The 21,528-nt window shown below is 34.0% G+C and overlaps 1 long non-coding RNA gene across 1 annotated transcript; it reads left to right on the top strand.

Moving 5' to 3' along the window:
* The first annotated feature begins 2,586 nt into the window (after nucleotides 1-2,586).
* On the top strand, nucleotides 2,587-7,797 carry LOC141453358 (uncharacterized). The gene is made up of 3 exons (XR_012457962.1): nucleotides 2,587-2,977; nucleotides 4,147-4,275; nucleotides 6,740-7,797. It is a non-coding gene; the product is annotated as an uncharacterized lncRNA (long non-coding RNA).
* Nucleotides 7,798-21,528: the final 13,731 nt, after the last annotated feature.

Below are 21,528 nucleotides of genomic sequence, written 5' to 3'. Positions count from 1 at the left end.
CACTACTGGCGCGTATCGAGGTTATGTTTAGTTAGTAGCATCTCTTGGAAGAACACACACCAAGTTTCAGCCAGATCGGTCTATTTCTTTGTGTTAGGCATTCGTTTGAATCGAGGAAGTCGAGTGATTTTCAAATCGTGTGAAGTGTTGCAAGGACGGTTTGCAGCTGTTTCGTCACTGTGGATGAAACATGGATACATCACTACACTCCTGAGACCAAAGAACAATCTAAACAATGGGTTACCAAGGGGGAATCTGCGCCAAAAAAGGCGAAGACCGTTCCTTTGGCCGGATAGATTATGGCGACTGTCTTTTGGGATTCGCAAGGAATAATCCTCATCGACTATCTGGAAAAGGATAAAACTATTACAGGTGCATATTATTCATCGTTATTGGACCGTTTGAAAACCGAGCTGCAAGAAAAACGCCCACGATTGGCCCACAAAAAAGTCCTTTTCCATCACGACAACGCACCAGCTCACACCTCAGCAGTTGTGGTCGCAAAATTAATGGAAATAAGGTTCCAACTCGTTTCACATCCCCCCTATTCTCCAGACTTGGCTCCCTCGGACTACTATTTGTCCCCAATATGAAGAAATGGCTGGCGGGAAAAAGATTTTATTCAAACGAGGAGGTGATTGCAGAAACGAATGGCTATTTTTCAGACTTGGACAAATCCTATTATTCGGAAGGGATCAACAAACTAGAGCAGCGTTGGACGAAGTGTATAAGCCTAAAAGGAGACTATGTTGAAAAATAAAAAAGGTTTACCCCAAAAAATTAAGTAGTTTTTATTTTTGCACGGACTTTTCAAACGACCCTCGTAATAACAGTTTTAAATATATCGCTTAATTTCCGAGTTTGACGGAAAACTCCGCAACCACATTACTGAATTATTTACTTTTTAGGAGATTTTCTTAAAAATAGCTAGGCACACTATAGTTAGCACAGTAATTAGCTTGATTCTGATAAAATAAAAACGCAAAAGTTGGTCACATGTGAAACAATATTAAGTAAATATTAAGTTAAATTTAAAACAAATACTAAAGAAGATCTGAATTTTCGAAATAAAAGAAAATTGTTCTGAATTTTCAGCAGGAAGGAAGTGTTGGCATTTAACCAAATGTGTTTGTGACTTCAAAGCGTTCGGAATAAAAAAACCTCTTTTTAAGTAGTTTTTATTTTTGCACGGACTTTTCAAACGACCCTCGTAAAAGCAAGCAATTCCAAGCAAAGTGCAGGTCTTATCAAAAGGCTTGAAACGCCTAAATTACAGAGGAATCCTCAAGAAAACGATTACTTTAAACAAAGATGCTGTGTAAGTACCTGTTATTGCAGTGTGCAAGTACTGAAGAGAACCCAACCTGATATGTTTTAAAAATCGCTTTAATATTTAACTTATAAACATTTTTTTTGCATCTGAAGTAGGAGAAGTTATTACGATATTGTAGGTATTCAATTTTGAGTTTTACCCTCAAATATCCATTTTTGAAGTACCTTAAGTCCAAAAATGAGATTTTTCACAAATTGATCACTAAGTATGTGACTTAAGTGTGCACGCATGAGCAGCATAACGCATGTATGGAAGGTTCAAATTTGATCTCTGTAAAAAGGCACTTTTTTTACAAAAATTTGTTTCAGTTTTTTGGATGATATCCTTGAAGACTTCTTCAATGATATCCTTATAACTTCCATTGCTCGTTTCGCACGTACAGACCTATAACTTTTATTTGTTATTTTTCCCGAAATGAATGCTTCGTTAAGGCAGTTTTGGGATAGAGGAGGTGATTTAAGAGCTTAGATAGTTTTTTAATATTAATTAAAATTATTTTTGTAAGTAAAATTTCAAATTCGAAGATAATCGGTTAAGAAAAAATGTCCCTTCACAATTTTTTTTTTTTAAATTTACTTTTTATTTTTTCAATAAATTTGTGAAAATTTGCAACTGCTGGCGCTATTGGCGCTGCTGCAAGTAAAGTAGAGCCCTAGGTGTGGCATGAGACAATTATTAGGCTGCGGCGCCGATTAAATCGCAGGGCCACCGCCGTTTCATCTGTTGGGACGGACAGCAAGAATCAAAGAAGAAAGCTGGTCAGGTCAATCAAAGGGACAGGAGATGCGGAAAGGCGAAAATCAAACCAGGCAAAGATTAGGTCTTGAATAAAAGACTTTTCTGAATTAAGTAGTTTTTATCGATTTCAAAAATAATTTCAAAAAAAAATCCAAAAAATTAATAACGCAGTTTACGATAACAGAAAATCATTTGAATCCAAACGGTTGTTTTATATATATTTTTTACTTAAAACGCGTCAACTTTTCAGGTCATTGACGCTTGAAGCTGAAGCTTTTTTCAGTAGACTGTCGGCCTCCGGACAGTGTTCTCTCGTAACAAACAACCTAAAAAGGGAAAATTTAAGGGGACAGCAACTGGTTTCGAATCCGTAATCTCCGCTTCGGGAGCTAGTACGATTAACAAATGAGCTGAACCCGTTTGTGGTGGTTTTACTATTTAAATTCACAATCAGCTATTTGTTATTATTGATTACGTGGATCACTTAATGCACCAGTGCATTTATCTACACAGATATAACAGCTGTTCTTCTAAAATAATATTGCTCTAAAAACGTACTGTTCCATAAGTAGTATTATTTTTTATTTTTATAATCTTTTTTGAAATTTAAAACTGCAAAGAGTAAGTGATAACACAACCCAGTGGGTGTCACTCCTTTATCGTGATCACTTAACTGCTGTCACGATAAGAGTAGATTTGGAGGTCATCCTCTCTTCAATCGCCTTGGAGGATCACCTGTAATGTGAAAGAAGATAAGTGTTCGATTAAAGGATTAGGGTGAGATGCTTTAGAGGAATACAATTTCAAAAAACCAGTCATCGTTTGATCTTTGGAAGAGCAGGAAAAAGTCAGACTTAGGACCATTTCCGTTCCTACAATCTGTTTTGATGAAGTCAGCTAATAAAGGTATAAAAATTCCAACTATAAGACACATTCTTAATTACAATTGTATTATGAAATTAGAGCAGAACGAAAGGTATTTTAAGATCTTAATGGCTAGTGAGGTTGGAGGCAAAAAACGGAGCATTAAGAATTTTCCGAAATATTTTTGACTTTATAACTGGATGTGTAGATGAATCGATTTAGTCGATCCCTATACTTCGATGACGTCGAAGTATTATTTAAAAGCTAAACTTTAAGAAATTGTATTAAATTTTAAGATCGTATTTTAAGTACCCCTATCATAAACAAACAAAGTCACAGACAAACTGGTATCTTTTTTTTTGACTTGTAATCGAATGGTTTGTTAAGGAAGTAATATTTTTTGTGGCTCATAAAAAATATATATATATATTATTCATAAAATGCAATTGTTTTCATATAGTTACACTGATTCACGTGCACGGCTAAAGTCGGTGGAATTCGGACTCCCTTACGAAAGTGTATCGATCTGGGCAACTCTAGTAAGAGAGCCGTAACAATGGAAGGGGAATTTAAGGGTATGGGTGGGAACAAAAGGCGGCTCAGACAGCTCGGAGAAGCTGTGTGTTTGGAGCTCACGAGGGTTTAGTAAGAAATTCTTTTCTTCTTTTTTAAAAAATGTTAAGACAAGACGGACCAGCGGCTAGACAGCGAAAGCGTTCTAGAAAGAGAGGCGGTGACATTGTGGTATAGGGGAAGTATTAAGTTAGGGAGAGAGTTCGCACAACTTGACGCTTTTACGCGTCAAGAAGAGAAGCGGTAGGGATGCAACGATATATATATGGGCACCGAGAACATTATACTGAGAGAGAACGTATCTCATCTAACTCCACAGTTTACTGCATTCCCTTCTCTATATAATAAGGAAATTAACATAACAGCATAATGGCCGCACACATCTTCCACTCGTACGTCCACCGCCCGTCTATCTCGGCCATCCCGTTCTTTAAGACTTCATCTCTGAACTGAACAACTAAACCTGTTAATAAATATTTATTTTTATAATGTTTTTAAGTTTTTAGAAGAGTGAACCAATTCTCGCATCAATACAAATCTCCATCTTTTATCCAATGATTCCTTTTATTTTCACAATTCTTTCTTCTTCTTTTATCTTCTCCTTATTATTATATCTAACAGATTAATTTCCTGGTCAGCTAATTAGGCAAACCAACCAGCCGGCTACCTTCCTCAGCGGCTTTTCTTGGCAGTGTAGTGCCGCTTCTCTTCACATCTACACCTGGCTAAATATAACAGAGAGTCCAACGCGCTGTCTACTGAAAAAGGTAATCTCCTATTAATTTAATACTCTTGAATTTCAAATTGATTCAACCAAATAAATCAGGATTATTGAAACTGTCTAAAATTTTTTAAACAGAATTAGTGTTTACAATTTTAAAAACTAGATTTTCTTAAAGATAACAAAGAAAATGCAAATGAATTCGTCAACGATATTTTTCCCTGTTTGCAGTTTAAGATCAGATTTTTGTTCTTTGTGTAAATGCAATTGTACGAATCATTCAAATTATTTATTTAGATTATAAGTTTTAAACTTTAAACAAAATCGTCATTTTCACAGGACTGTTCTCTCGTCATGGATTTAATTTAATCCCTGAACGTTTTACTCGATTTTTTTGTTTGTTTATTTTATTCATAACTTAACCTGTACAGATCACAGAACACTTAAAACCTCTTAGACAACATAAATTTAAGCAATTAATTTTTTAAAAAATAATATGCAATAGTACTTTGAATTTTAGCATAACTAAAGCTACTATTATTATAAAATAAAAATCATTACATGCTAAATTTGTCAGTAAAATTTCAGTATTAGTCAATGAAGATAATATTTTTTTTTATTAAAACTTTAAACGATATGTCTTTATCGAGATAGTTGATTAAATATAAGCTGGCCTAACGTTTGGGCGTCCAGAATTGCAATTAAGAGGAAGAAAATTCGGGTACTCATTGTTAAACACCATCCCAGTATCTGGCTTGCGTGCCGGCAATCAAATTTTAAACCTTTATTTTTCTCTGGCCAACTATTGCCACAAATTGTTGGATAAAACTATCCTAAGTTTTTCTCATCCCTTTCCCAAAAGAAAGCCACAAAGAAATGCAAATTTTGAGTATATCGAATTATTGGTAGTGCAAACTTTTTCTCCAGTTTTCTGAATTTTTACGAAGTTTTAATCAGAATTTTGATCGACTAAATAAATCATAATCAAATGAAGTAATCAACTAATTTTGGATTTCGATTAACAATTAATTTTGGTTTAATTCAATTGGAATTGATCAAAATTTTTGCCTGATGGTGGTGCTTAGATTGATCGAAAAGTATTGTAGCTAAACTTTTAGTTTAGTTCTTTAGTTAGTTACTAGTTGGACAAATTCTCTTCATCTGATGATATTTTATTTTTTATTAATTTATTTACATTTTTAATTTTTGTTGCAAAGTTTTAAGCAAGAAATTTTTGTAGAATAGAATCAGGCGCATACGTAATCACTACTTGGTGCTCACTGTTTTGGTTTTTTATGCCAGAATTCAAATTTATTAGTCATTTTCGAAAACTTATTACATGCCAAGCCGATCTAAGTGATAATTATTAAGTAATTCACTGGAAAATTGATAAATGATAACCCTGTTAATAATAATAACTATTTAAATATCCGTTTTATTTGGTACTGTGAACTCGTTGAATGTCATTGCTCATAAGATGAAGTTTAAAAGCATTGATTATGTTATTATTTTAAGCTAATTTAAGATAGTTATTCGACTTAACGGACAGATGAAATCTATGGTAACTTATAAATTTTTGTTGGCTCCGAATTAAGGAAGAACTTTGTTTAGTAAAAAAGGTTTAGGAGCACTGAATCTAGGCAATTATCAGTAATCGCAAATAAAGTCGCTTTTGAATCAATTAATGTTTTTTAATTAAAATAATGTAAGAATAGTATTTATAAAATTAATTGTAAAAAAATTGCAGAGAAATGCGATAATTTATTATGATTTCGACAAAAGTTATGGAATGTTTTGAACCCATGGACTTATGGCTTTTTTAGGAGTCATCTGCATTATAGAATCTACTTTATGGTGTTTTAATGAGCCACTAAAAATTGTTTTTTTAATTTTTAGAATTTTATAACTAATTTTACTTCCGACTCTTCAAAATTCTTTTCAGCAATAGGTTCCCAATCCTAAGATTGGATACTTTGGGTACTAACGGCTCCGATGAATTCATGCATATTGACGCCCCGCAATCATCATTAAAGGAAGTAAAGTTTTCAGACATTACCGGTGTAATCTTAAATTCAAATTTTATGAATAATCATTAGGATCTTATATACTGTTAACAAATTAGTAAACCTCTTATCTGAAAGCTCTTCAAGGTACTGCAGACCGTGATACAATGCACACCGACCCAGTCTGATAAGGTGCTGAAGCAATAAAGATTTGAAGAGAGAAGATGCTGAGGTAGTTAGTCACGAATCAGACCCTTTCTACAGCACGTACCAACTCCTTCATCAATTATTCTTTGGCCGCCTCCATTCAACATAACTCTTCGTTCGTTTTTTTTGGCCCGTACTAGGACTTTGCCAATAAAAACTGTTATTTTATTTTGAAATAACTATAGTATTTTCAATTAAGAAACTCGAGTATTTTAATTATTTGGCTGGAATCATTTCTCTAATCTAACCCATGATGTTCATTACTTAATGATAATTTGAAAATCAATTATTGCTTTGTAGGTAATGTAAACAATATGGTGGTAGTCATCGCTGAATAAAATTAAAGGCAACGCCAAGAATCCCTGAAGAATTTTAAGGCCAAAAACAAGAGCTGACCTCCAATAAATTGCTCTTAAAACAAAAATAGCATTTTTACCAATAAATGACTCGATTAACTGATGGCAGTTTTTTTTTTTAATTAATTGACCAGCAATGGAAATAATTGAAGTTCATTTCTTGTTTGTTTCATTTTTCCGGTGTTTTCTTTTAACAAGTTTAGGATAAAACACAAACCATTCTTCTAGCCAGTCCATCGGGACTTGAGTCGCCCAAGCAAGTGTCTTTAGAGGAGTCCATTACATTACCAACTTAATTTCCCACTCATGCTGACACAATTCTATCCTCATACATTGGTAACACTGCGATCTCCTCTCTCTTACCACAGATTCGGTTGTTGATTAAAAAAAAAAGAAAAAACCTTAAAAAAACCATCTAACTGAATTTGAAGGATTGTTTTGAAAATTGAAAATTAAAGTTAATGGAACAAAAACAACTTCATCTCTTTTACATAAAGAAGACTGTGGTTGCTGCCATCTACTTCAAATAAATGCCCATCCCATTTAAGGAGAAAGTTCGATAACCTAGATTATACGTAGAACCCTAATTAGACTCAAAAGACAAGGCACACTCGCTACAAACTACTACAGTATTTAGATCGTACTATAGATTATACTAGCAAAATACTCTACACTATTTCTGCTCAACAAAGAAATTATAAAGCAACTAGGCGGGGGTTACACTTTGTCGGATCCAACTAACTCCCGTTGCATTCTCTCATCTTAATCCTCACTAAAGATCTCCTATTATATTTCCAATCTTAGCCTCCATTTTGTACACAATATCCCAATCGTTTCCGATTTCGTTACCTCTCATTATAAACAATTCCGTACCTGTCTTTCCGTTTACGCCAATCCCCTGATATCCCCATTATCAACCACGCTCCCTAAAGACTCATGGTTCGCCTGAAGTGCAAGTACTTGCAAGTAGTTCTTCATCAGTTAAGTATCTCAGAAAATATAATTTATTAGACAATTGAAAATATAATAACTTGAATGTCCCAATTAAAATGAGCAAAATTATTGTCTCAACTTTTGTTTTAATTTCAGAATTAAATCAAGGTTTAACAAGAACGACTTGAATATCGCAAATCTAAGAGCTAAAAGTAGAATCAAGGTTTGCAGTTGGGTGGGGGAGAGAGAGAGAGAGAGAGGGATGAAAAAACTCAAAACCATCGCGAGCTGAAGGTGGAAGGAATCACGAACGTAACTTTCTTTCAATGCTTTCATGGCACTTAGAATTGAAGCATCTCCATGGGTCAACAGGTGATAGTAACAGTAAATATGAGTGCCTGGGATCATTAAAACTGTCTGGTAGGACAGTTGTAATAAGGGTTGACCATAGAAAAGTGCACGAAAAAGGGTCACTTAGAAAAACACCCAACTTTTCACATTTTTTGCGAAATGCTGATTGATTAGTTATTGAGAGCAATGATGCCAAAAATGAGCAAAAACGGCATTTTCAAAAAATGTTCTTGTTGTTGTTACCTTTTATGTAAACAATGTAGCGCCTAAACGGATTTTAACCGATTTTCATGAATGAGGTGTCATTCAATTCAAGGTTTTCTTGTAGATTGCCTTACTTATGAGGATTTGGATGCTCTACTTCTAATGACGGAGGACTTTGAGAGCCATTTCTGAAAGGCTCTCCTCTTAGAGATTTTTTGCTAATAACTCTGTAAATCTCAATTCCGACTACGATAAAATTTGGCCGGATGATGGGGTTAGTGCTCGCCTACGTAACATTAATGTGCCGTCCTGCTCTTACGCCAACTAACAGGTAGTACTGCAATTTTTTCAAATTATCATCGCGTGAACCGTTTTTCATGAGTTAAGTGTCATTTGTTTCAAATTTTTATGTCGATTAGCATCTTTAGAAGCGGAGTTTGCTCTACACAAGTAAGGCCCCCATCTAAAATTATAAATACTAATAACTCTGTAAATCTTAGCACTTCTTTCTTATTTAGTTTTATTACTTTTCAAACTTTTTTCCAGAAAAATGTGTTTTAAATTTCAAGGGAATCTAGGGGTTGTAAACTTGGAGATTAGTAGAAAGTCAAGTTAGGGTTCAGGCTTTTTTTTTTTTTTCTGTAATAAGGACGAAGTGGAGTGCGCAAGGATGTAGTATATAAGCGCACAGCGCCCATCATTTCCTCACACTTCCTCTGAAGGGACGCTTGAAACAATGGATAATGTAAATTTTGCAGTCGATGCTGTAAGAATTCCAAAATAATATTACTTTGGTGCCAATGATTCCAGTTGGGAAATCACAACCAGTTTTCAAAAAATGGTGGAATAAAAAAGTGAATACCAGTATTTTGTTCATCTAAATTATAGAATTCAATTAAAATCATTCCATTATGTTTAATAAAAACAAACTCTTTATGAAGATTAAACTCTTAAGTTGAAAACAGAACAAGGAATATAGAAAACGGCAGAAGGGAACAGGATTCCATTCTCTCGTTCCTTTTGGTTGGTTTTGTTTTGTTTTTTGTTTAAGGAACAGAGTACGATGGTATCATGTGAAACTTAGTGACACAGACAGTGTCCTGCAGGCAATAAGAACATTAATAAATGACTTTAGGTAGGGGATAGATCGACATTTTTATAGATCGCTCATGTCGTATACTTTCCTTGTTAATTAGCATTACAATGTATGCTCGCTTGTATCTCCGCTTGGCTATTTATACACATTTTATACCTTCTTTAGTATTTCTAAACAAGGAGGGGGCTGTAACCTTAGTCCTCCATGGCCAGTTACACTTAGAAACTTCATTGGCTCTTATAGTAAGCAGCCTAATGTTCAATTTCATCTATTAATAAATAAATTATTATGAAAGTAAGAAAAATAATAATCAACGGTAATCAGTGGAATGAAACAAGAGTTGATACGCAAAATTATTGCTTAAATTTAATTGGATAATTATCTGTTTTTCTGTAACTCAACCAATCTGCATAGGCCACGCCCTGAAGAAGAATATCAGTTTGTCGAAACGTTAGAAAAGAGACGGAGTTGTTGTTTTCCGTTTTGGACCGATTCCTCGCTATTTGAATCCTTAATATACATATATCACGGTTCGCCTAGAACGATTTTAATTGAAAAGTTCACCAACATGAAAAATTTTTCTTTCTCCCTATTATTTGGGTCAAAACTAACCAAAATCCACTGGAAACCAAATCGGTTTACGTTGCGGATTTTTTTTTTTTAATTTTTCAGGTCAAAAACGACTTTTTTTTTGCATTGTTAAGCCTAATAAGGAAAAACAATACAGTTTTTTGCAAAACCAATGCAGCATGCATTTAGAAGCTGAGGGAATTTCCGACAGAAAAATTATTTGGGCTCTTTTAATCCAAAAAGTTTCATTAAATGAATTTGAATAGGAAAATTTCCCTTTTCCCAGTGTATAAATATTGTATTTTGCAGGAATTTTTCTCATTTTTGAATAGTCTCATTCCCTTCCACAAAAAAACGATGATTTATTTGTTAAGTAAGCTTTGAAATGCGAGAAACCCTTGTTTTTGCCTTATTTTGCTCAAAAATGTCTTTTTTTCTGCAACCATGTGGGGAAGTTCTCATTACTCAATTAAAATCAGCTGTGTAATGCCCAACTTCCCACACTAGTGGGGAAAAATTCCCATTAGTGTCACTTTCCGCACTAGTGAGTGGAAAAACTTTTGTGCTTCCTTGATATAAGAAGTTTTGTTATTAACATAAATATTTTCTGTAAAACTTTCAAAAGCTTATTTAACGTAACTAAATAATTAAAAAACGAATATTAAAAAATAAAATAAAAATTGAAAGGAATATAGAAATAAAAATAATACTTTAATAAATAATTAGATATTTTTTATGTATAACAGTTAAAAAGGTTATAGTGTTACCTTATAGAAATTTAAAATGGATTCTAGTGATGCCTGTTTAGAAAACACTCCTCCATCAATAAAAGAAACAGCAGAAAATGTAATAAGTAATGTAAATACGTAAGTAATGTAAATAATTGTAATATAACAATAAATGTTTATAATAAATAAATTGCTTTTTGTAGACTGTAAAAATGAAATTTTTAATTTTTTTAGTTAATAAATCTAATGGTTGCAGAAAAAATATAATATTTAACTCGAGTGTCAAGTATTTTCCTCACACTCGGCAATTTGCACTTGCACTCGCCTCGCTTCGCTCGCTCGTGCGTGCAAACCCGGCCTCGCGTGAGGAAAAGTACTACTTTCCACACTTGTTAAATAAATAACTATTTTATTGATTTTGAATGTCGAAATTTCATTTTTATCATTTATAAAATACATCAATCTGTCGGAAATTCCCTCAGCTTCAAAATGCATGCATTGGTTTTGCAAAAGACTGTATTGTTTTTCCATTTATTGGGCTTAACAATGCAAAAAAAAACGTTTTTCTCGTTTTTTCACCTGAAAAATTAAAAAAAAAAAAATTCCGCAACGTAAACCGATTTGGTTTGCAGTGGATTTTGGTTAGTTTTGACCCAAATAATAAGGAGAATGAAAAAATTTTTCATGTTGGTGAACTTTTCAATTAAAATCGCTCTAGGCGAACCGTGATATACGATTAAATCTAACGTAGTATCAGGTTATTGGTTGAAATACTAGGTATCGTTGTTAATTTACAACAGTAACTTACGGAACATTTAATTGTAAATATTTTAATAACTAGAAAAAATTAATTAAAACAAATAATTTCTATTTTGAAAATTATTGATTAGATGAATATAGTAAGGTAATTTACCTTAATCCAAACCCTTGAGTGTTCGTACATAAATACTCCCAAAATAACACAGAATTTGTACAGCAAACATTTTTGAATATTTCTTATCTAAATAAGGTCATATTTTGGGAATTCCTACTTCGTCTTTTAAAACCGAATCATTCTGGAATTCCACTGAGAGTGGTAGGAGATAAGGCTTCCAAAGGTCGCTGGAACTAAGTCAGCGCGTTTATACAAGCCCAAGGAAAGGCCCTGGGCCACGTTTATACTCGTCTTCAGTAGTTAACAGAAACGTTTTCTACATATTTTCATTTTATTTCAGTAAATCGTGGGTCACAAGGATATTACCTCGTGGGGCCGTGACACTTTTGGTATAAATGATAGTCAGTTTTGTAAAAGTGTGTCGAGTTCCCCAGACTTACTGGCTCCCATTTTTAATTTTAAAAAATTACGATCAAATTCAAGAAACTATTTATTCAAGGAAAACTTTTAAAGGGTGTCTTCAGTTTATAAATCAGTACCCCGGAGGTACACCAACACTAAGTCCATTTTTTCAAAATTTCTTTTTTTGTTTCTAACACAATTTTTTGTGATCTTTCCAATGGTACACATCACTATGTCCTCTTCTGAATAATTACGGAGATATAGACTTTGAACATAACACCGTGTCACGAACCACTTTTACTAGTAAAGAACAATATTTGCACTTGGTTTTTTGGACCTCTGATTATAATAATTCAAAAGTGAAGTGGCTTCGAGAAGATTTTCCGTGTTTATTGTGGAGAGGAGGAAACATTTATTTATAAAACAAAGATTTTAAAGTCATTTTGGGAGAACGAGGAATGCACGCTTGAACCAGAGTGCAACAATCTTTAACGCTTTAAACAACTGCAGCGGAAAAAAATGGTTTGGGTTCAACCAAAGAGATCTCTTGCTATAAAACCTTGTTTGAACTTCGATAATCTGTGGAGTATTCCACTGTAAGTACTTTGTAAGAGAATAAAGTTTATTAATAATAAAACAAAACTATTTAATCCTTAACATCTGGAAGATTACCAGTGTCAGCGTCTATCCCTTAAGTGCGTAACTCTCTTTGAATGAGTCATATATTTTGAGTTTATGGCCAGAGGAGAGAGAAATTTTCATCTGCCACACTTAGATTGTCTCAGTGTTTGCAGTGTGAAGAGTGTGGGTAGATGTGGGTGTATTTGATACCGAAGAAGAAGAAGATGGTGAATCTGTTAAGGTGTAAAGGAGTGAGAAGGAGAGCAATGTGTTGGTGGATGACGTTGCTGTTGCTAGCCATGAGCATTGTGTGTATTGGATAGAAAGCATCCCCCTCTTCGTCCCTATAAGGGACACCCTTAGGGGTAGTTTCCCTATGCAGGAGGGTTGTTCCTCCACTCTCAACACCAAGGGGTAGCGCTCCCAGGAACGTGGCACACAGTAGTATGCATACTAGTACATTCACCACTATGTTCTTCGAACAGTACACCACATTCCTTTCTTCAGCATCTTCGTCTTCACAAAATCTTCCATAGCCGAATTTCTCACCAAAAGGTATGTTTTATTCAAAAATTTTTACTAAGTTGTCAATTTAATTGAAAATTTGAGAAGTTAGAATAATAAAAAATGTTTATTTAAACCATGTTAAGAATTTTGATGGAAAAAAAACGGTCAGTCGCATACATCAAAACAAAATAGATGAATAAACATGCTAGCACTTTCCTTGTAAGTAATTTTATTTCTTAAAATATATTAATTTTTTACTCTATCTACTAAGGAGAACAATGTTCAGCGAACGAGTCCAAATTTTGGCCGTTATTGTGCCATTTTGAGATTCAATGAGTAAAAACCACTTTTTCTCACTGAGGGAATCTCAATATATTTTCAAAATTTGGTCAAGTGCGCAATAATAGATAATATCGTTCATTCACATCAAGCATGTTTTCTCTAGTTTCTTACCAATTCATATTTTTGATTGATTCATCAATTTTGGGTAGAAAATATGGACGCAACTATTTTACTCTCTTTCACTACACCTGCTGACTGAATGAGGGAGGTTATGTTATATGTCTGGTTTTAATGAAAATGTTAAAAAATAGTAAAATATTTTTGTAAAAAATTACTGGAAGCTAGTTTGTGTTTAAAGGTTCTGTATACATATTTTAAGAACATTACGATTCTAAACATTAAATATTCTTAAAAAAATAAAATAAAACTATAACCTGAAATACATCTACTTTTCATTAATTTTTATTTCATTAGTATTTTTTCCGCTCGGCTAACGTGATGCCGAGTGCTGAAAACTAAGCAGGCCTTTGCAGTAAAGTTTTGTGGTCGGAAGCAATTAGCAACAAAAACTTACATAACTATCTCCTTAACAAAAATTTAGAATTTAAAAAGTTAAGAGTATTGATGATCAACCCTTATACAACTGTCCGTCCTGGACAGTTTTTAATAAATTCCTTTGATTACCCATTAAATGAAATCCCAAGGGCTAGACCAGGAATTGAACCCACTAACAAACAATACATATTAGCTTTGTGGGCCTTGCTTCTAATTGCTCAGCTACTGTGGTGCCTAGATTAATTTCTGATAAACTAAGCAGGCCTTTGCACCAATGTTTTCCCTTTCCTTAAGACCGTAATTTGTAAGTCCTGCAAGTAATTGTCCACGAATAGTGGATGGTTTCTATGTCCTCACATTCTTGTATAGAAATTTTTGCCATCGCTACAGTTCATCACTAATTGAACAGCTTCCACATTGCTCTTTCTGTAGTTGGGCCAATATTTTTTCACGATAAGGGAGGTATGTGTAGACAATGAAGAATTACCGCATCATTAGAGTGCCTACAGTTTACGATTAAATTGTGGGAGGTTGTACTTTGAAATGTAACTCATCAATTAACAATTAAGTAGATCTTCCATCTTTTTTTTTTTCAGGCGGGGCTTAACGTCCAACTACCAATTAGGTGTTGTGAACGGAGGCGACTAGCAAACGTACTTTTCTGTACATTTCTTTTGTTAACCATTAAATGAAATCCAAGGCCTAAGACCGGGAATCGAACCCAGTACCACAATACATATTAGCTTTGCAGGTCTCGCCTCTAACCGCTCGGCCAGCGTGGCGCCCTCTTCCATCTTTTTTTTTGGAAATCAAGTTAATCTTTTTTACCCTTTCTGACAAGTGAAATTTAATCGGCAGAACCAAAAGGAAACTTACAGTTTCTTATTTCATGTTTTTCATTCTTTTATTGTTTTACCTTCATTCACCATCCTAGAGAGGGACGTTATGTAACCTTGAAGACTTTACATTGTGTGATATCACCTAAAATATCCGTTTTTAGAACTGAGGCTGAATAAATGGTTTTACACAATGCTCTTCCTCTGTATATGTCCTTCAGTGTGTTGGTCGTATTCTCCATCCTACCACACACACACACACACTCACACACACAAAGTAGTAAAGAGTTGAAATTTAATATCTCGTTTAGATACTAACAAAGACCAAATGTGGTTTTGGTTAAAATTAGGCAACAAAAGTGCCACTTTTTGATGGAACTTCTAAAAATTTTCTCTAAAACAGTTGGAATGGCTTCCTTTAAACTAGATGCACTAATTGCATACATAACTTCAATTTATCCAGGTAAATTAAGCTAAGGACACTTTTGGGAAGCGAGTAGTATTAAACTTTTGCTGTAAAGTGCCAATAATATTTACTGTACTGTCTTGCTATCTAGATATTAATATTAAGATTCAAATTTGAAATTAAATTTCCGAATTTAAAGGAAATCGGCTGCCTAAAAGAGCCACTTTCCTCAAAGGGTCATTCAGTATTTTACGCTTTTCTCGGAAACTACACCTTGTATTTCGTTTAAAATTTCTGTAATGATTAAAATATTATAAATCTACAACTTATATTAAAAAAATAATTTTTGAGGAACTTTTTTTTAGTATCTCAGAGGGGATTAAGTCAGGGCCAGTTAAAGTCTCTCTAAAATGCTGTTTTAAATTTTTTTGTATAGATATGGCCCTACCCTCTTTTATGATGTTAGAGGTAGTTAAATGTATTTTGTAAAATTAATTTTGAAGAAAATTCTTTGACCGAAAATGCCTTTTTATTAAGTGGATAGTTCACTTTTTTGAAAATGACTCCTGGGCTTTTGTAAACTTCGTATTAGTTAGGATAGATTTCTCTTAAAGGTTACTTTTCAGTGTGCTGCACAGTTTCATTAACTGAAATAATTAAATATGGCTCAAATTTTCGAAAAAATTGTGAGTTAAAATTTCGAGAATAAGTGAAAATCGTAATCCAGATTTTCAAATATAAATTTATAAAGAAAAAACATCTGTAAGCAATTTTAAGCCAAGAATGCTGCAAAAATTAACACATTTTTGTAGGTGGGCTTTCTAAATAATCCATACGCTGTTTCTCCCGCTATTTTTGAAAGCAAATCCGTAGCTTACGGATTTACTGTTTCTAAGATTTATTTGGCTTGTTCATTTGGACCCGAAATTCGTTGCCAAATCGCTCAGTAAATGTACCTGCTTCACAGCTATTTGTGAATCGTGCAAATCTGATTATAATACGTATTTCAATTTATACAACAACACCCTCGTTACAAGGTCCAAGACAGGATGTCAGTTGTCTTAGAACAGAAGAATGATAGCATCATTTCAGGAAAAGGTAATTAATAGTTGTTACTTTTTAAAATTATATTCCCCATTAATCATCCTAAACATTGGCTAAGAAACCTTTAACACCACTGCGGGACTGCATATGGTGTTCTCTTTCTCTTTACAGACAACACTGGCCATCTTCAAGCAGTGAGCTAGATTTAAGACGTTCCTAAGCAGAGAAAATGTATAGGGAATTCGTAACTATAGCCTGGATTCATGCTCGCTATTTCACGTCTCTGCCCACTAGCTTAATCTCTGCTCTTTGTAATAAATGTACATCTTGTAAACCTAATATACACAAAAGAAATTATCTGAACTAGTTAGAGCAATACACTTGAGGTCTGTAGTTCGTATCCAGTTGTGACCTTACATTTTTTTTTTTTGTAAATCTTCATAGGAGTATCTTGTAGCTAACTGTGAGGGGTGTAACGAGGGAACACTGTCTGGAGGCAGGATTTGGCTAAAGTAAAGAATAGTTACCCGGAGGTGTGGCCTGTTTATTTTTAGGGCATGCGCAGTACAGCACACCTACCGTTGAGTTTTTAAACTACTTCCCGCCAATGTTCAATATATTATTTTTAAATTTCTCAACTTCCCGCCAATGTACTGTATATAATTTGTTTGAATTTCTTACCTCTTATGTTTCGCGCGCATGCGCAGTACACTTACTGCATAGTAACTGCTTCCTTTTTAATGTATTATTAATGTATTATCAGTTCCCGCCAGTGCCCTGTTTATGACTTGAGGTACCTTTTTTTTGTAACTTCATGAGCATTTAAATTTGCAGTTTTTTTTTAATTAAAGCATGAATGTAGTGTGAATGAGGATGGAGAGATGAATGTTTTAAAATTTTGTATGGATGTTGGTTTGATCAGTAGTAGATATGTATGTCCGAAGTGTGGATGTAATATGAAAATAACAAAAAAAATAGTGCGATTGATATAGGCATAGGAGTCATTCTTCCAGTGGCGACCTTAGGAGAGATTTTCTGGAGGGAGTCCGCCAAGTATACCCTCCTCAGGAAAAGGACTCCACAGAATAAGGTAAGTTTCTTTTGTGTTGTTCTTTGTAATTATTGTAATGAATCTTGTGAATCAAATTAAAAAATTAAGGGTGATTAGGTAGGTTAGGAGGGGGGTGTGGGGGGCGAAGCCCCCATTAAGAAATAAATAAATCAGGGGTGTGGGGGCAAAGCCCCCACATAAAGGGGGGTTTAAATAAAATTATCAATCTTCAATAAATAATTCGAAGTGAATCTGATTCGCTGTTACCATATAACCCGCCAGATTTAAATGTAAGTATAAAATAAAGAAATAGTTTTATATTTGAATATGGCGGGTTATATAGTAACAGCGAATCAGAATCACTTCGAATTAGGCCACACCTCCGGGTAACTATTCTTTACTTTACCCAGGATTTTACTGGATATCTCTGGAGGCTTTCTTTTACGGTTTTCTTGTTTTCTTTTTAGTAAGATAATATTTATTAAAATTCATTTTCCAAAAATATTTATAACCGGAGATCCGCCTCATTTAATTTATTCTTAAGAATAAATAAGAAGATATTTCTTTATTCTCTGATTCTCATGATATTTGATTTTTGAGGTTTTGATGAATTGTACTATTTTTCAGAAAAAGTGACCAGATATCCTTCCCAAACAAACAACGGAGCAAAGTCTTGATGGAGAATGGCGACTTTATTTCTTAAAATGGAATTATTTATCAAACAATCACGTCGAGTAGTAGAAATAAATAAAATGGAAGTCGATGTAATATGATGAGTCAACAATATTTGGTTATAAGGTTTGTTTTTCTTATTTAGTAATAAAATAACCCGACATTTTCTCTTAGATACCCACAGTTTTATATCTTCATTTTTTTGCTACGCATGTGTGTTTATGTGTATTATACAGAAAGAAATATACATTTTACTTTTAGGGCATGAATAATGACTTTGATACAGGACGCTTACTGTGAAATACAGATATTATAGCATTGTCTCTGAGAAACTATTAAAAAATAGTCCTAAAATAGCCAGAAATTTTCGTCTATGTATTATTAATAATACTAATTATTTAGACCAATTACTTTGTTCTTGACAAGATTAAAAATCCCAAAACAAACTGCCACAAAAGCACAAAAGAAAAACGTTTTTCAAGTGCGACACTTTTAACTTTTATCTTTAAAGCACCAAAAAACAATAACAAAAAGTGAAAAAAAAAAAAATAAAATGTTAATTTAATAAGCTAAACGCATAAAACAAACACCTTCATTACCGCCCACCATATGGTGGGTTTGCAGGGACAGAGCTAATGCCAGGCCACCATCTGTTTCCAAGGGCAACCGAATGCAAAAACATCGACCTCTTCTTCGTCATTGTCACTATACTGTGTAACAGTTTCAATAATTAATTTTTTTACAAGAACTGCTACTCCATTAAAAATAAATATTTGGAAAAACCGCCGCCTCAAAACAATGGTGTATATATTGTAACCAACAATCGATTAAAAAAAAAAATCAAATTTCACGAAAAATAAAAGCTAACAGAAACGAAGAAGTCCTGATTTTATTTATTGGCACTCAGGGTTCTCACAGCATCGCAGGCTAGAGGAGTTTATCTTATCATCCCTTAGATAGCCTAATAGGTGAATCCCCTCTTCTCCAAGGCTCAGAATCTTCCCCACCAAATCTTCGTTGCGTAATGTCTACCACTTTCTTCTCCTTCTCCAGGCTACACACAGGTTCCAGGTTAGATAAACCTACAGGTATTAATTTTCTTATACATTCGTGCGTCACTTTATGTACATTCAGACTATCAAGTCCTTTTTCTTCTTATTTCTCTTCGCATCGAGCTTTAGATAACTTAGGCCTTCAACCATCGGATGTACTCTTCTCTGTTATTTGCCAATCTTCGGATAGATGACCTTGTCTGACCTCGCTTTTGTGTCAATCGTTCGATGTAGTCCAAATAGCCCAATCTTGGTCTGCGGCCTTCAGATTTAGCCTCCATCAAGCACCTAATCTTCTCCTCTCCGCTTCTCCTGCAGACTTGGCCTGTACTGCAGATTCTCCAACTTGAAAGGTTGTATCTCTAAGCTGCTTCTTATTGTTTAATTTCTGATTTTATCACGCTTAGTTTTTCCTTCGACACGGCGGAGAAATCTCATTTCGGCAGCTGTAACCCGGCTTACATGTTTATCCAGAATAGTACACGATTCTGCCCTATACTGAAGAATAGGTAAGTAGAGGGTCTTGAATACGGCCATTTTCACTTTTTTCCTGACCTCTCTTTTACCGGCCACCGTATTCCTGATCAGACCGTAGCCTTTATTGGCCACCCTCACCCGATTCAGCACCTCTTGATCAATTCTGCCATCCCAGCTAAACAAGACTCCTAGGTACCTAAACTCCTCTACCTGTTCCATGAAAGCTCCATCACATTCCACCCGGATTGATTCCTGTGTCACTATTAAGTCCAATGAAGTTAATGAAAAGGAATACGAGACGGCTTACCAATTCTGACGCAATATTGTTGCAGCAGAGGTTCCTACAGTCTCTATAAAGTATTTGAGCTATTGCGGCAAAGAAAAATGCACAATAAGTCATTAGTAGTGGTGTGTAAAAGTGTCAGATGCATAATAAGACGCAAAATTTCAAAATCCTAACCTTCAGAACTCATCAAAATTTAATTTTCGTGAAAAATGCAAGTGGCAAGCTCATCTTATGAAAATTAATGATAATCATTGGCGTTACTTCTCAGGAAATTACGAAATACAGTTAAATATTAACGATCTTAGCAGCCGTACTGGTGGTTGTTGGAATTGGGCTGAAATCTAAGCAACCAATGTACGCTTAGGATAATCAAATGGAATGCCTTTGTTTGTGCATTGAGCAAGCATTAAATAAAATTCATCATAATTGTGAATGCAGAAGATTATAGTCGTTAATAAATTAAACAAATTACTCCGATAAGGTGAACGATAATTTGAAGGTCTTAACCGACTGTAATAAGCAAATCGGCGCTGAAATATCTGTAGTTAAGCCACCTGAAATATCAAAACATCCCTCCGAAAGCATGTACGAAGGATTCGCAACAAAATAAGAAAAGAAAATGAATAATGAATGACAGATAATTGTAAAAAAGAATATTCTCCATTGAAGGAACGTTTTAAAAAAAGCACAAACTTATCAAGATATTTGATTAGATTACTGATAAATCCCATCACAAATAATTGACGATCGTTACCTTAACACATGTAAAAAGGTTTTCGCAATTAGCAAAAATACTGATTATATGCCTGATACAATTTATTAATGAAAGGGGTATCTCTAGTTGCTTGCTCTACCTGTAGCGAACAGTTTGAGGACACGTACGTTTTGTTTATTACAGCTACATATTTATCAGATTTCATGTCTAAAATGATTTGCTACACTGCTAGTATACTTTCTCTGAAATAATAATAATACAAACTATGCGTTATATAGGAGTAAAACTTGATTACAGGCTCTGTTCAATCTAACGATCTGTAAATCTTTTACTTTAGCGAATTAAACTGATTAGTGGTAAAAATAACTTGGGTGATAACATTACTCTGTGATAATGATTCCTAATGCTGCTCATGTTTAACAGCACATGAAAAAATGAAATTAAAAAAATCGCAAATTCAGATAACAAACCTTTATTGACCAGCCAAGAACCTATGAACATCTTAAATTTAGAGATCAAAAAGTTAAGATAATCAGCTGTAATAGTTCATTGAGTTTCGAATTAGTTAATAAATAATTTTCAATATATTCTGTATTTATAGTATTCAATCATTATTTATTGCAATTTCATATTTTAAGCTCTACTTGAAACATTCAGAGATAATAGGGAAAGCGATGCAGCTCGTGCTTTGATTATTAGAAACATCTTCATTTCTGCTTTAAAATTTTTAAAGCAGATTTTAAAAGAAGCTAAGTATTTTTGTGCAAAGCGTTTTCAATTAAACGAACTGGTAAGTAAAAAAAAAAAAAATAATAATAGTAAGTATACACAGCCTGCTTAGGTAATTGCAGTATTCTGAAAAACTGCAATTTTTGTCGCTTTCTGCATGCATGTAGGGCTATCTGCCTCGAAATATCGTCTTTAAAAACATGTCTGTCACTTTTTTTTGGAAGGTTTAGGATCTAGTAGGCTTGGCTTTGGAGTAAATATTTTTGCCATTCAGCGGAACCTCTTCCAATGAATATTGTACAAGAAGTGTAACAATTTTAGTGTAGTAACATTAGCATTATC

This window comes from Rhodnius prolixus, unplaced genomic scaffold (assembly GCF_049639745.1).
Source record: "Rhodnius prolixus isolate KJV_2025 unplaced genomic scaffold, Rpr scaffold_3, whole genome shotgun sequence".
Taxonomy (NCBI): domain Eukaryota; kingdom Metazoa; phylum Arthropoda; class Insecta; order Hemiptera; family Reduviidae; genus Rhodnius; species Rhodnius prolixus.
The sequence above is the reverse complement of the archived record's forward strand: the minus strand, read 5'-3'. Positions and strand labels throughout refer to the sequence as shown.